This window comes from Callorhinchus milii, unplaced genomic scaffold (genome assembly GCF_018977255.1).
Source record: "Callorhinchus milii isolate IMCB2004 unplaced genomic scaffold, IMCB_Cmil_1.0 Scaffold12, whole genome shotgun sequence".
Classification (NCBI taxonomy): domain Eukaryota; kingdom Metazoa; phylum Chordata; class Chondrichthyes; order Chimaeriformes; family Callorhinchidae; genus Callorhinchus; species Callorhinchus milii.
In genome coordinates this window covers 9,127,570-9,140,391 of record NW_024704753.1, presented here as the reverse complement: position 1 = coordinate 9,140,391, position 12,822 = coordinate 9,127,570, and positions in this window count along the sequence as shown.

Below are 12,822 nucleotides of genomic sequence, written 5' to 3'. Positions count from 1 at the left end.
TGTGAGGTACGGACGGAGGCGGGCAATGTGATAGAGATGGAAAAAAGCGTTCCTTGTTAGGGAACGGATGTGGGGTAGAGAGGAAAGCTGGGGATTGAACCTGATGCCCAAGTTGCGCACAGGTTCAGAGAGTCTGAGGGAGAGCCCAGGGAGGTTAAGGAGTTCAGACCTGCAAGAGAGAAGACGTTGATGGGTGCCAATGAGTATGGATTCCGTCTTGCTGACTTTTAGCTGCAGGTAATTTGCACTCCTCCAGGCCTTGATGTCCGTCAAACAAGCTGACAGAACATCAGCAGACTGGGAGTTGCAGCTGGAGAAGAAGTAGATTGGAATGTCATCCACATACGTGTAGAAGATGACATGTGGAGTCCTGTCGCTCAGTGGTTAGAGCACTCGCTTTGCAAGCGAGAGACCTGAGTTCAATTCCAGGCAGGGCGAAACCTTGGGCAAGTTTCCTTACTCCACACGACTAATAATAATCCCTCCAAAACCCAAAACAATAAATTGGTCATTTTCAATCCATGACTGTTTGTGGGACATTGCTGTGCGCAATTGGCTGCCACGTTCGCCCACAAATATACAGTCAATTCACTTTACAGTGTGTTCTGTGAAGCGCTTTGGGATGTCCTCCCGACGTGAAAAGTGCTATATCAAATGCAAGGATTATTATTATTATTATGTTTGCGGATCACATTGCCGAGAAAGAGCATATAGATAAGGAAAAGAAGGGGGCCAAGGATGCTTTATTCTTAGGATACTCAGCACGTGACCGAGCAGGGGCGGGAGGAGAAACCATTTGAAAAGCTGTCACCTCAACAATGAATGAGTGGTGTGAAGGCTGATACTAACTACGTGTGCATGAACAGCAGCACCCTAATTGCACACATTCCTCTCCTTCGGGGGATGTGATTAAAAGATAAAACCATTTGATGGCATCTAATCCGACTGAAAAACTGGGAACTAAAATCTGGCAATCATTCAGTGTGAAGAGAACTGGAAATTGATGTATTAATCAAGCTTTAATCAACTAAGCTTCACATTATACTTACTGAGATACTGATGATGTTCTCATTGAAATTACCAGTACTCTGCCATGAGTATCGTCTCTTCATGCCCCACCCACACCATATTTCTGTTAATGTCCACAGACCTACTGGGAATGGAATTCTTGCTGTTTGTGTGATTTCATGCTTATGCTGAGTTAAGAACAAGTCTTTGTCAAGTGATGCAGATAGCACATTGTTTAATGAGGTTTATAATAATAATCCTTACATTTATTATAGTACATCTCAAAGTACTTCACAGAATATACTGAAAAATGTATATTTTGTAGATGAAAGTGACAGCCAATTTACACACAATTCATCAATTTACTCCAAAGTAACCTCCTCGGGCATGGGTTCAGGAACAGGGCTCCTTAAACAACAACAAAAACAAAATTAAAAATGTATAGCGCCTTTCGAGTCCAGTATAAATGCTCCTTAATAATCCAAAAAAAACGATGCCATTAAATAATGCAGCTATCTGCCTTCCAAATCATGACGAGAATGATTTGCTTCCTTTCCAACAATTTCAAATTCATTAAAATTTCTATAAATTGTATAAAGTGGAAAATGTATTTTTCTACAAAACCTCCACCCTCCCAACCACTACCCTCTCCCCATCTCTCCCTCACAATCCAGCCCCTATCCATCCCTCCCTTCACACTGTTAAGATTGTAGATGTTGTAGTTTAATGAGAATGAAATATTAATCAAATGTAGTGCAGGAAATAGTGACAGTCATGAGATAGGACACATCTGCTTTTCTCTGAGTAATAAGACAGCCTTGGAAAAGGGCAGGAGGTCACCACTTATCAGTAAATAACAACAAACCCCACAGAGATAACGGTCCAAGTTGCCGGTCGACACAGGATCTCGACTTAGCAATAACTCGTTAGATTCTGACAGGGCCTGCCAAGCAACAAAAGGCAACCCTCAAGAATAGCAGCTAATGAGCAAGTTTTTAAACTGGAGGACTTTGGTAGCATCCTGGGATACTGATAAGAAATAACCAGTCACTTAAAAGGAATATACTAATGATTCCACATAACAAAATAACAAGCACCAGATACAGACTTAAACTGATCAATCTCCTATCTTAGACAGGACAAAGGGAAGACCATGTGGAGACTCAGTCAGGCTGCCACCAAGCCAAATGGTTGATTAACCTGAGTACATGACTTTATCAAGAGGGGGTAGAGGGGCCCTAGGAAGGACACTTGGAAAAAGGGTATAACTATTGCACCTCTAGGTGAGAACGGTTAGAAGAACAGGAAGGGTCCAGAGAGAGAGAGACCAGTGTGGAGAGGTCCCTTTAAGAATCACAAGGAAGGTGTTCCGTGATGTTCCGTGACTGTCTACAAAGACTGGTAGTATAATTTGTTAGACATTTGTAGTAGCTTGTTAATGCATGTTGTGTTCACTCTGTTCATAATAAACCCTGCTGCACCATATTTGGGTTGTCGAGTCATATTTCGAACTAAGGGATCGGAAACCCCAACACCTTCAAACCTATCTCCCCGTCCGCTCTCACCACCACTATAACCTGTATGAAGCCCATCACCCGCGCTCTTGACCCCATCCCTACTCCTCTCCTTACCTCCCAGCTCCACCTCCTCGCCCATTTATTCTCAGATCTCTCCCTGTCAATTGGCATGGTTCCTGTTAAATTCCAAATTGCGATGTGCGATTGCTCTTAAAGACCTGAAAACTCAACACGGAGTCAGTGCAGTATACATTCAAAAAGCTTTATTTCATATATATATGAGGTGCAGAGCGGTAGCAACAACTCTCCCAAGGTACTGCTCCCCACACTGCACACCAGAGAAAAACAACATCTGACCTTTATACATGTTCCATTTTCCCATAATTGGATGTCTGTTTCTTTCATAAAAAGAGATATGGGTCCCGGGTTCCTTAGCACAATAACATTGTTATCAATAGCATTGATAGTTGCGAAACCAAAACAAAGCTGAGCTTACACCAAATGCGAAAACATGTTTTGTCTCATTGCCTTTGCTTATTCTGTAACTTTTGCGATTGCCCAAAGAAGAACAACATTACCTCACTTTCCACAGTTCCCACCCCCCTAAAAACAGCTGCCATCACCTCTATCCTAAAAAACCTTCCCTGGACCCATCCTTCTTCACAAACTACCGCCCCATCTCCAACCTCCCTTTCCTTTCCATGGTCCTTGAAAGAGTTGTTGCTTCCCAACTTTGCTGCTTCCTCTCCTGCCACTCCTTTTACAAACCCCTCCAATTGGGTTTCCATGCTGCCCACAGCACAGAAACAGCCCTGGTCAAGGTGACAAATGGCATTCTGTCCAACTATGACCAGGGCTCCCTCTGTCGCATCGTCTTCCCCAACCTCTCTGTTGCCTTCATTACTGTGGATCACTCTGACCTTCTCCACTGCCTCTACTCTCACCTCAACCTTCAAGGTTCTGTGCTTGAATGGTTCAGACCCTATCTCTCACACTGGCTCCGCTTTGTCTCCACAAACGGCTTCCACAAACACCATCTTGTGTGGTGTTCCTCAGGGCTCTGTCCTCGGTCCTCTCCTTTTCAACCTGTACATGCTCCCTCTTAGTGATATCATCCGCAGACATGGGGTCAAGTTCCACATGTACGGGGATGACACCTAACTCAATATCTCTATCTCCAGGATCACTGATGTCCTCACAGACTGCCTGTCAGACGTCAAGTCCTGGATGAGAGCCAACTTTCTACAATTGAACGTCAGCAAGACCGAGGTTCTCCTGATTGGCTCGCGCCAGTGCCTCCGCACCTCAGGCACTGGCGGTATCAGCAACCACGGATGCACACTCCACCTCACTGAGCTAGGCAGGAACTTAGGCTCTTATACGACCCTCGACTGTCCTTTCTCCCCGGCATCCATGCTTTTGTTCCTTTGTCTCTATACAATTGAAACATTTAATAATTCAACATTATTTTCTAAGTGTTAAAACTATAATAAGCTTTGATAGCAAGTAAAGTTTTCTTTTAAAAATTGCTGCGATGCAGAGAATGGTGTACATTTTTGAGGGAAAGTACACTTTGTACACTTCCTTATCACTTTGTGCCATCCACAAATGAGCCAGAAGAACTAAGGAACTCACCAAAAAGGAAGTTTGGTCTTTACATCTGATCATTCAATGCCACAGAACCATTCATCCTAAACTAGTCCATCAACTGAGGCACAAATTTCAATTAACCTTAAACTTGTGGAGTCCTATAGCTCAGTGGTTAGAGCACTCACTTTGCAAGCGCAAGACCTGGGTTCGATTCCTGGCAGGGTGAAACCTTGGGAAAGTTTCCTTACTCCACACGCCTGATAATAATCCCTCNAAAAAATAATAAATTGGTCATTTCAATCCATGACTGTTTGTGGGACACTGCTGTGAGCAATTGGCTGCCGCATTTCACCCACAAATATACAGTCTATTCTGTGAAGCGCTTTGAGACGTCGAGAAGATGTGAAAAGCGCTATATCAAATGCAATGATTATTATTATTATCATCCAGAACTCTGCAGCTCATGTCCTCTCCCGCACCAGGCTCCGTGACCCCATTCCCCCCTTCCTCGCCCGGCTCCACAGGCTTCCCATCTCTCATAAGATTGAGTTCAAAATCCTCATCCTCACCTTCAAGGCCCTCCATGGCATTGCCCCTCTATCTCTCCGACCTGCTAACTCCTTATCAACCTGTCCGCTCTCTCTGGTCAGCAGGCTCTGACCTGTTCCATGACCCCCACCCAGCCCGCCCCACCATCGGCGGTCGGGCCCTTCAGCCTCTCTTTCCCCACCCTCTGGAACTCCATTTCACATTCCCTTCACCTCGCTCCCTCCCTTGCCTCCTTCAAAGCATGCCTAAAGACCCTCCTCTTCGACCGTGCCTTCAGCCAACTCCCTACCTTCTCTGCCCTCCACCCTCGTTGATTATTCCCCCTGCCCCGCTCGGGTCCTAATCACTGACTGTTCAGTGCCTTGGGATGTTGTCCCGATGTGAATGGCGCTTTACACATGTAATTTTGTATTGTATTGCTGTGTAATGGCTCAGATATCATACATGCCATTCATTCAGTATTCTCCTTATATGCTCCTAGCTCATAATGGATCCGAACAATATGAGCTAGGAGCATATAAGGCGAACATATTGACTACATATCTGGCAAACTAATAATCGAAATGTAATGAAGCTGATAGAACGTGGTTCAGAACATGCTGACTATATTACTGTTCTTGGTAATGTATAAACAAATGAATTTCTCAAAGCAGCTGAATATAGTATTAGTTCAAAAGAATTATTGATCAACTGAGATATCAGAGAAAAATATATCCTTCAACAACTATGTGTATGGCCATGTCATTAATATTTACAGTATATTACTACATCCAAGTACTTCCTGCAAATAGATAAGGACCCTTGTTAAAAAGAAACATCACATTCACTGTACAGTACACTGAGGGTCATTTATACCACAGCAGGCACTGTGTCGATCCAGTGCTTGTAGCAGGGCAGTTTGAGTTTCACTGACCAAAGCCCGAAGAAATTGATTAATGTTCTTTACGAACATGAAATATCTATGGACAGCCCAGAGAATCCATTTAATTCTTTCTGGACAGATGCACTGAAAACACTCACAAAGTTGCACGATACTACAACAACAACAAGATTGCATTTATAGAGCGCCTTTCACGTCGGGAGGACGTCCCAAGGCGCTGGACAGTTGGGTCGGGACCCGTACAGGGGGGAACTCCAACTACAGTTGGATTTTTAAAAAAAAGCAATTTGGAGCAGTGTAGCATTAATCATGATTTAGTCTTTTTACAACTGATCCTCTATATTAAGCTTCATTGAGGTAAGTTGGAATGGACTTGTACTTGGGAAAATTCATTTTAAACTGAGTTTTAATCAAAATAAAAAGCAAAATACTGCAGATGCTGGAAATCTGAAATAAAAATAGAAGTTGATGGGAACACGAAGCAGGTCAGGCAGCATCTATGGAGAGAGGAAAATAAGTTAATGTTTCAGGTCTATGACCTTTCATCAGAACTGGGGGATGTTGAAGGGGGCAGGTTATAAGGACAAGCAGAGAAGGGGGCGGGGAAATAAAGATAAAGGAAACATTTAGGTGGAGAACAGAAGATGATGAGATCAGAGGTGCTGATGGTAAAGGCAAAAGAAGGCAATGGTGCGAGACTAACGAAAGAATAGATGTTTCTAAGACCCAGGAATGCTTATCTTGTAGAAGTTTTGCTCTTCTCTTCAACGTGACTTTTGTTTTTCCCTTTTACCCTGTTCACCTTCATCAGAATAGATGATCACAACTGTGCTTAGGTTCTGCTACTAGAAGATGCGAGTGAGGTTACAAATACTATAGGGTCCTCCAGTGGAGGAAATCAAACACTGAGACACTACAATCCATTATTCAATTCATTGATCTGTCAGACTTGTTTGTTTGTGTGTGTGTGTGTGTGTGTTTGTGTGATAGCATGGATTGTATTTCACATGAAATGGGTCACAAGATTATCTTCTGGTCTCTCTCCCAATGTCCATTCTTGATATATGAACGTAACAAAATCTGCAAGTGACACAAAACTGGGGGTATGGCAGATAATGAAGAGGATTGCAAAGATATACAGGAAGATATAAAAGGTGAAGATACTCAACTGGAAGAGGGCTAATTTCAGTGAGTTAAGGGGGGACCTGGCCAAGGTGGACTGGAAAGAAAGATTGGCAGGTAAAACAACTAAAGAGTAATGGAAAGTCTTCAAGGATGAGATAGCTCAGGGACAGAAGAAATACATTCCCACAAAAGGGCATCCAAACCTCCGTGGATGACGAAGGTAATTGTATCTAGAATGAAGCAGAAAAAGAAGGCGTATGACAAATGTCAAACCCAAGATACAGAAGACAAACAAGTAGAATATAGGAAGTGCAGAAGAGGTTTGAGAAAGGAAATAAGAGGGGCAAAAAGATTATACGTAAAAGGTTAGTGGGTAACATTAAAGGGAATCCTAAAATATTTTACAAACATATCAAGATAAAAAGGTTAGTCAAAGGTAGGGTGGGGCCAATTAAGGATCAAGGGGGAAATCTTATTGTGGAGGCAGAGGGCATGGCTGATGTACTGAATGAGTACTTTGCATCTGTCTTCACAAAATAAGTGGATGCGCCAAATGCCGCAGTATCGGAGGAGAGGGTAGAGGTAATGAATAGGTTAAGTATAAACAGAGAGGAAATACTGATAAGGTTGACTGGGTTCAAGGTAGACAAGTCGCCCGGTCCGGATGGGATGCAGCCAAGGGTACTATGGGAGGCACGGGTACAAATAGCGGAGGCTTTGGCTACAATTTTTCAATCTTCGTTGGACACAGGAGTGGTGCCAGAGAACTGGAGAGTGGCCAATGTGACTCCCCTGTGTACAAAAAGGGACAGAAGGACAACCTGGGAACTACAGGCCAGTCAGCCTAACATCAGTAGTGGGGAAACTCCTGGAGACTATAAATCTTCGCTTAGAAGAATATGGGTTAATTAGGGACAGCCAACATGGATTCGTTAAAGGCAAATCTGGTCTAACAAATCTAATAGAATTTTTTGATGAGGTAACGGAGAGGGTGGATGAAGACAGTGCAGTTATATGCGGTTTATATGGACTTTCAAAAGGCATTTGACAAAGTGCCACATAAAAGACTTGTAAGAAAAATAGAAGCCCATGGTATGAAAGGGACAGTGGCAACATGGATCCAGAATTGGCTGGGAGACAGAAAGCAGAGAGTTGTGGTGAACGGCTGCTTTTCTGCCTGGAGGGAGGTATGTAGTGGTGTCCCCCAGGGATCGGTATTAGGACCACTGCTCTTCTTAATATATACATAATTGATCTGTTCTTGGGTATAAGAAGTACCATTTCCAAGTTTGCAGACGACACAAAGTTAGGTAGGGTGGTAAATAGTGAGAAGGATAGGAGCCAACTGCAGGAAGACATAGACAGAATAGTAAAATGGGCAGACACATGGCAGATGAGTTTCAATGTGGAGAAATGCGAGTAATGCATTTTGGAACAAAGAATGAGGGGAGGCAATACAGGCTGGTAATACAATCTTAAGGGGGGTGAAAGAACCGAGAGACCTGGGGGTTCAGGTAAATGAATCCTTGAAGGTGGCAGGACAGGTAGATAAAGCTGTAAAAAGGGCATATGGGATTCTAGGCTTTATAAATAGGGGCATCAAGTACAAGAGTCAGGAGGTTATGATTAACTTATATAAAACACTGGTTAGGCCTCAGTTAGAATACTGCGCCCAGTTCTGGGCACCACACTATAGGAAGGATAATAATAATAATAATAATAATAATCCTTGCATTTGATATAGCGCTTTTCACGTCGGGAGGACGTCCCAAAGCGCTTCACAGAATAACTGTAAAGTGAATTGACTGTATCTTTGTGGGCGAACGCGGCAGCCAATTGCGCACAGCAATGTCCCACAAACAGTCGTAGATTGAAAATGACCAATTTATTATTGTTTTTTGTTTTGGAGGGATTATTATTAGGCTCTGTGTGGAGTAAGGAAACTTGCCCAAGGTTTCGCCCTGATCTGCCGGGAATTGAACTCAGGTCTCTCGCTTGTAAAGCGAGTGCTCTAATCACTGAGCTACAGGACTCCACCTTGGAACAAGTGCCTTGGAATTTGGTAGACCTGCATTGCTGGGTATCTTTTCATACCAAGATCTACTCACGGGATACTACTCTTATCTTCAAACCCCTTCCCCCACCCCATGAGGATTTAAATAATGATATTCGATCCCAGAACTTTTGTCCTAATTCAGTACTAAAAATGTAAACTCCATCATCCGATAAAACTGACTGCACCTCAATATTAATAATAATGATAATCCTTGCATTTGATATAGCTCCTCCAGCTATATCTGATGTTCTATCAGATTGTCTGGATGACCTTGGATGAGCGCACAGTTCTTGCAGTTAAACGTCAACAAAACGGAACCAATACGCTTTGGCTCCAGTCGATGTTTTCTGTCCTGCAGTTCTGATGTCCTCAAACTACCTGATCTGTCCTCTGAACCCATGTGCAACTTAGGCTTCAGGTTCGATCCCCAGTTATCCTTCCTCGCCCACATCCAGTTCCTGAATAGGATCGCTTTCCTCCACCTCCACCACATTGCGCTTCTCCGATAATACCTCACTCCACAAGCTGCAAAACCCTTGTCCAAGCCATCGTCACCTCTAGGCTGGACTACTCAAACGCCCTCCTCACTGCTCTCTCCTATTCCACTATTCTCAAAATTCAACTCATCCAAAACTCCGCCGCACGTATTCTCACTTGCACTAAATCCCAGACCTTGATTGCCCCAGTCCTTGCCAAACTCCACTGGCTTCATGTCAGAGCGAATCGACTTCAAGATCCTTAGTCTAGCGTTTAAATCCCTCCATGCTTAAGCATACCTCCCATCTCTCCAAACTCTTCTTTCCTCACAGTATTACCTACTGCTTCCACTCTCCTGGCTTCCCTCAAATCCTCCGCTCTACCATCGGCGGTTGTGCCTTTAGCCACTACTCCCTCAATTCCTTTACCTTGCCCCCTCTTTCACCATTTTCAGGTTGCGCCTGAAGACCTTGCACTAAAAGGGATTATTACCCCCAGAAAAGCGAACTGCCAACCGACTAACAACCAGGTTCCTACTTACTGCTGGGTAAACAGAGGTGTGTGAACTAAGTAAAATTGCTCAACATTTTGCCCCACCCGGGGATCAAACCCAGGTCCTCTCGCTTGCAAGTTGAGTGTTCTAACCACTACGCTACAGGACTACAATGGACAGATTGGGAAAATAAATTGTGGGCGTAGTTGGGACTGACAGATTCAAACAGCCAGTGGAAAGCTAACTATATTGCATTGATCAATTACTGTCGACCATAAATTGGCTCAATTGCTCATAAAATATCTTCTTTTAGATGAGGGGAAATCTCTTCCTTTTTCTGTCTTCTTACCCTATGCATTTTTTAGCCAAAAGCGTGCCTGTGAGCTGCTTTCAGGACTCTGCTGAAGTTGCTCTTGAGCTTCCAGAGAGCTACTCAGTGACAACTCTTCCCACACCTCCACTTTCCTCTATTTCTATGGGAAAATTTGACTCGTCTCTACTTGTTTCCCAAAGGTTCCCTCCAATACAAGGGTGGTCTAGGGCAGGGTAGCTACCTGTGTTCATCACTCACTGAATTTTAGTGGGAATAAGGAACTCCATCCATACCAAAATATCAGCTCTCATCAGGGTTGACTGTGTTGGTGCAATCCTGGATTTTAACAACAACAACAACAACAACAAGATTCCATTTATAGAGCGCCTTTCACGTCAGGAGGACGTCCCAAGGCGCTGCACAGTTGGGTCATGACCCGAGCAGGGGGGAAATGGTCAGGGTGAGGGGAGGGAAGGGAGGGAGAGAGGAGGGGGAAATGGTCAGGGTGAGGGGAGGGAAGGGAGGGAGCGAGGAGGAGGAAGAGAGTCGAGAGGGGAGCTGAAGGCACGGTCAAAGAGAAGATGTTAAGCCATTGGAAAGGGTGCAGAGGAGATTTACGAGGATGGTACCAGGAATGAGGGACCTCGATTATGAGGAAAGGCTAGAGAGGCGAGGATTGTTCTCATTGGAACAGAGACGGTTACAAGGAGATCTAATAGAGGTCTTCAAAATCATGAGGGGATTTGATAGGTTAGAAAGGGAAAAACTGTTTCCACTGGTGGGTGTGTCGGTGACTCGAGGTCACAGATTTAAAATAGTCTCTAAAGGAAGCAGAGGGGAGGTGAGAAGACATTTTTTCACGCAACGAGTTGTTTGAATCTGGAACGCATTGCCTGAAAGGACGGTCGAGGCTGATTCGATAACTACTTTTAAAAACGCGGTGGACGGGTATTTGAGGAGGATGGGTTTGCAGGGTTATGGGGAAAGGGCTGGGGAGTGGGATTGACATCACATTGCTCTATTCAAAGAGCCGGCATAGACTTGATGGGCCGAATGGCCTCTTTTTGTGCTGTACAATTCTATGATTCTATAATAAACCGGCATGGACATGGGCAGCAGGTTAAGTTTAATATAGAGAAGTGGTTCACTTTGGTGGGATGAATAAAGAATAAAGCATGGTAAGAACTAAGGGTCTAGAGGAGCAAAGAGATCTTGGGATTAAGATTGACAAAACTTTAAAAGTAGCAGCATAGGTGGTGTAAGGATCCAAACAACCAATACTGTTGTATAATAATCCAATAGTATATTTAAGCAATCACTTAAACAGTCAGAAAGTCAAACAAGTTAGCCTATCTTATTCAGCTAACTGAGACCATAGATAGTAAAATCGATATTACCGGATCTCACTGCGAAGAAGCATTGATCCTCTATGTTGACTCCGACCATTCCAAAATTACATCTGTTTTAAGTGTTTTTAACTCAGCCTCCTCTTCCATGGTTCTGATTCACAAATCTCCCTGTCTTTGTCTCTAGTATTTCCTCTGAGAAAACTGAGCTGCAACCGTCTCCCTCTAGTGACCTTGAGCTGTTTTGCAGAGAGAGATGGACAATTTACAGAGGCTTCTGCAGCCTGCGCGTTTCTCAGCCTTGAGATACGCCTCTTGTTTCTGAGCCCCTTTGTTTTGCGACGGTTTTGACCCCTCCATGTGCCCAGCAAATGTCAGTAACGCAAGTGTACTGGATGGCCTCGCCAACACCATGAGTGCAAATTCCTGTCCTCGGGCAATTTGACTATTTTGGAGGTATTCCTGATCGGCTACTGACCCTGCGATCGGGAGGCTTTCCCCATTGCCTTACTGCGCTACCAGGTATGGCAACTTCCTGCTTTAATGTGTTTTATCTACCTCCCTCCCGAAGAACATAACAGATACTTGAAGGCAATACTGAGCAGATACAACATGTTTATTAACTTAAAGACAGATATATGTCCCCCTATCTTACTTCTAGGCCATGGTGAGTCAAATAAATACAACAATGAAACAGATACAACAATATCCACCAACTGACTGTGATAACTGGCAGCAATTAATAATGTTAGTAAAAATAAGAAAAAAAGACCAATCTTGACTTGGAGGTTGCCCCCTTAAAGTCAGGTACTTTCCATTAAAAGTTGGGCTGAGAGAGCCGGTGACCACAAGGTAAGCCAAGCCTTCTTCTTATATAGGCACATGGCTCCTTCCATTAAACAAAATATCAGCGTTAAACACCATGTGTTTCAACTTGTTGCAAGTAACTGTTTCTCTGTCTAAGCCCCAAGATTTAGTGTCTTCATGCAAGCTGCTTGCAAGACAAGGCATGTTTATCTTGTTTTGAAGACTCTGCTTGGTGGGCTCCAGCCTGCTCACGTCCCCCGCCTCGCTCGCCCCACTATTGGTGGGCGGGCCTTCTTCCACTCTGCCCTCACCCTCTGGAACTCCATCCTGCAGTCCCTCCACCTCACCCCCTCCCTTGCCACCTTCAAGACCTATCTCAAGACTCCTTCTTCGACCGTTCTTTGATCTCCCTGCTTCCCCTCCGCCCTCCATCCTCCCCGACCCTCAGCTCGGGTCGGAAATTCTGTCTGTCCAGCACCTTGGGACATCCTCACGGCATGAAAGGCACTATACAAATGTCATTTTATTGTTGCTGTTAAAGGGACAGGCAACCAATTTTATACAGGATAGAGTATGCAAGAATAAAGTAACTGTGACAGTTTCCACATCTGTGCTCAAGGTCGTGATTACTCAAATCTCAGAGGAGGGAACATCTTCCCAG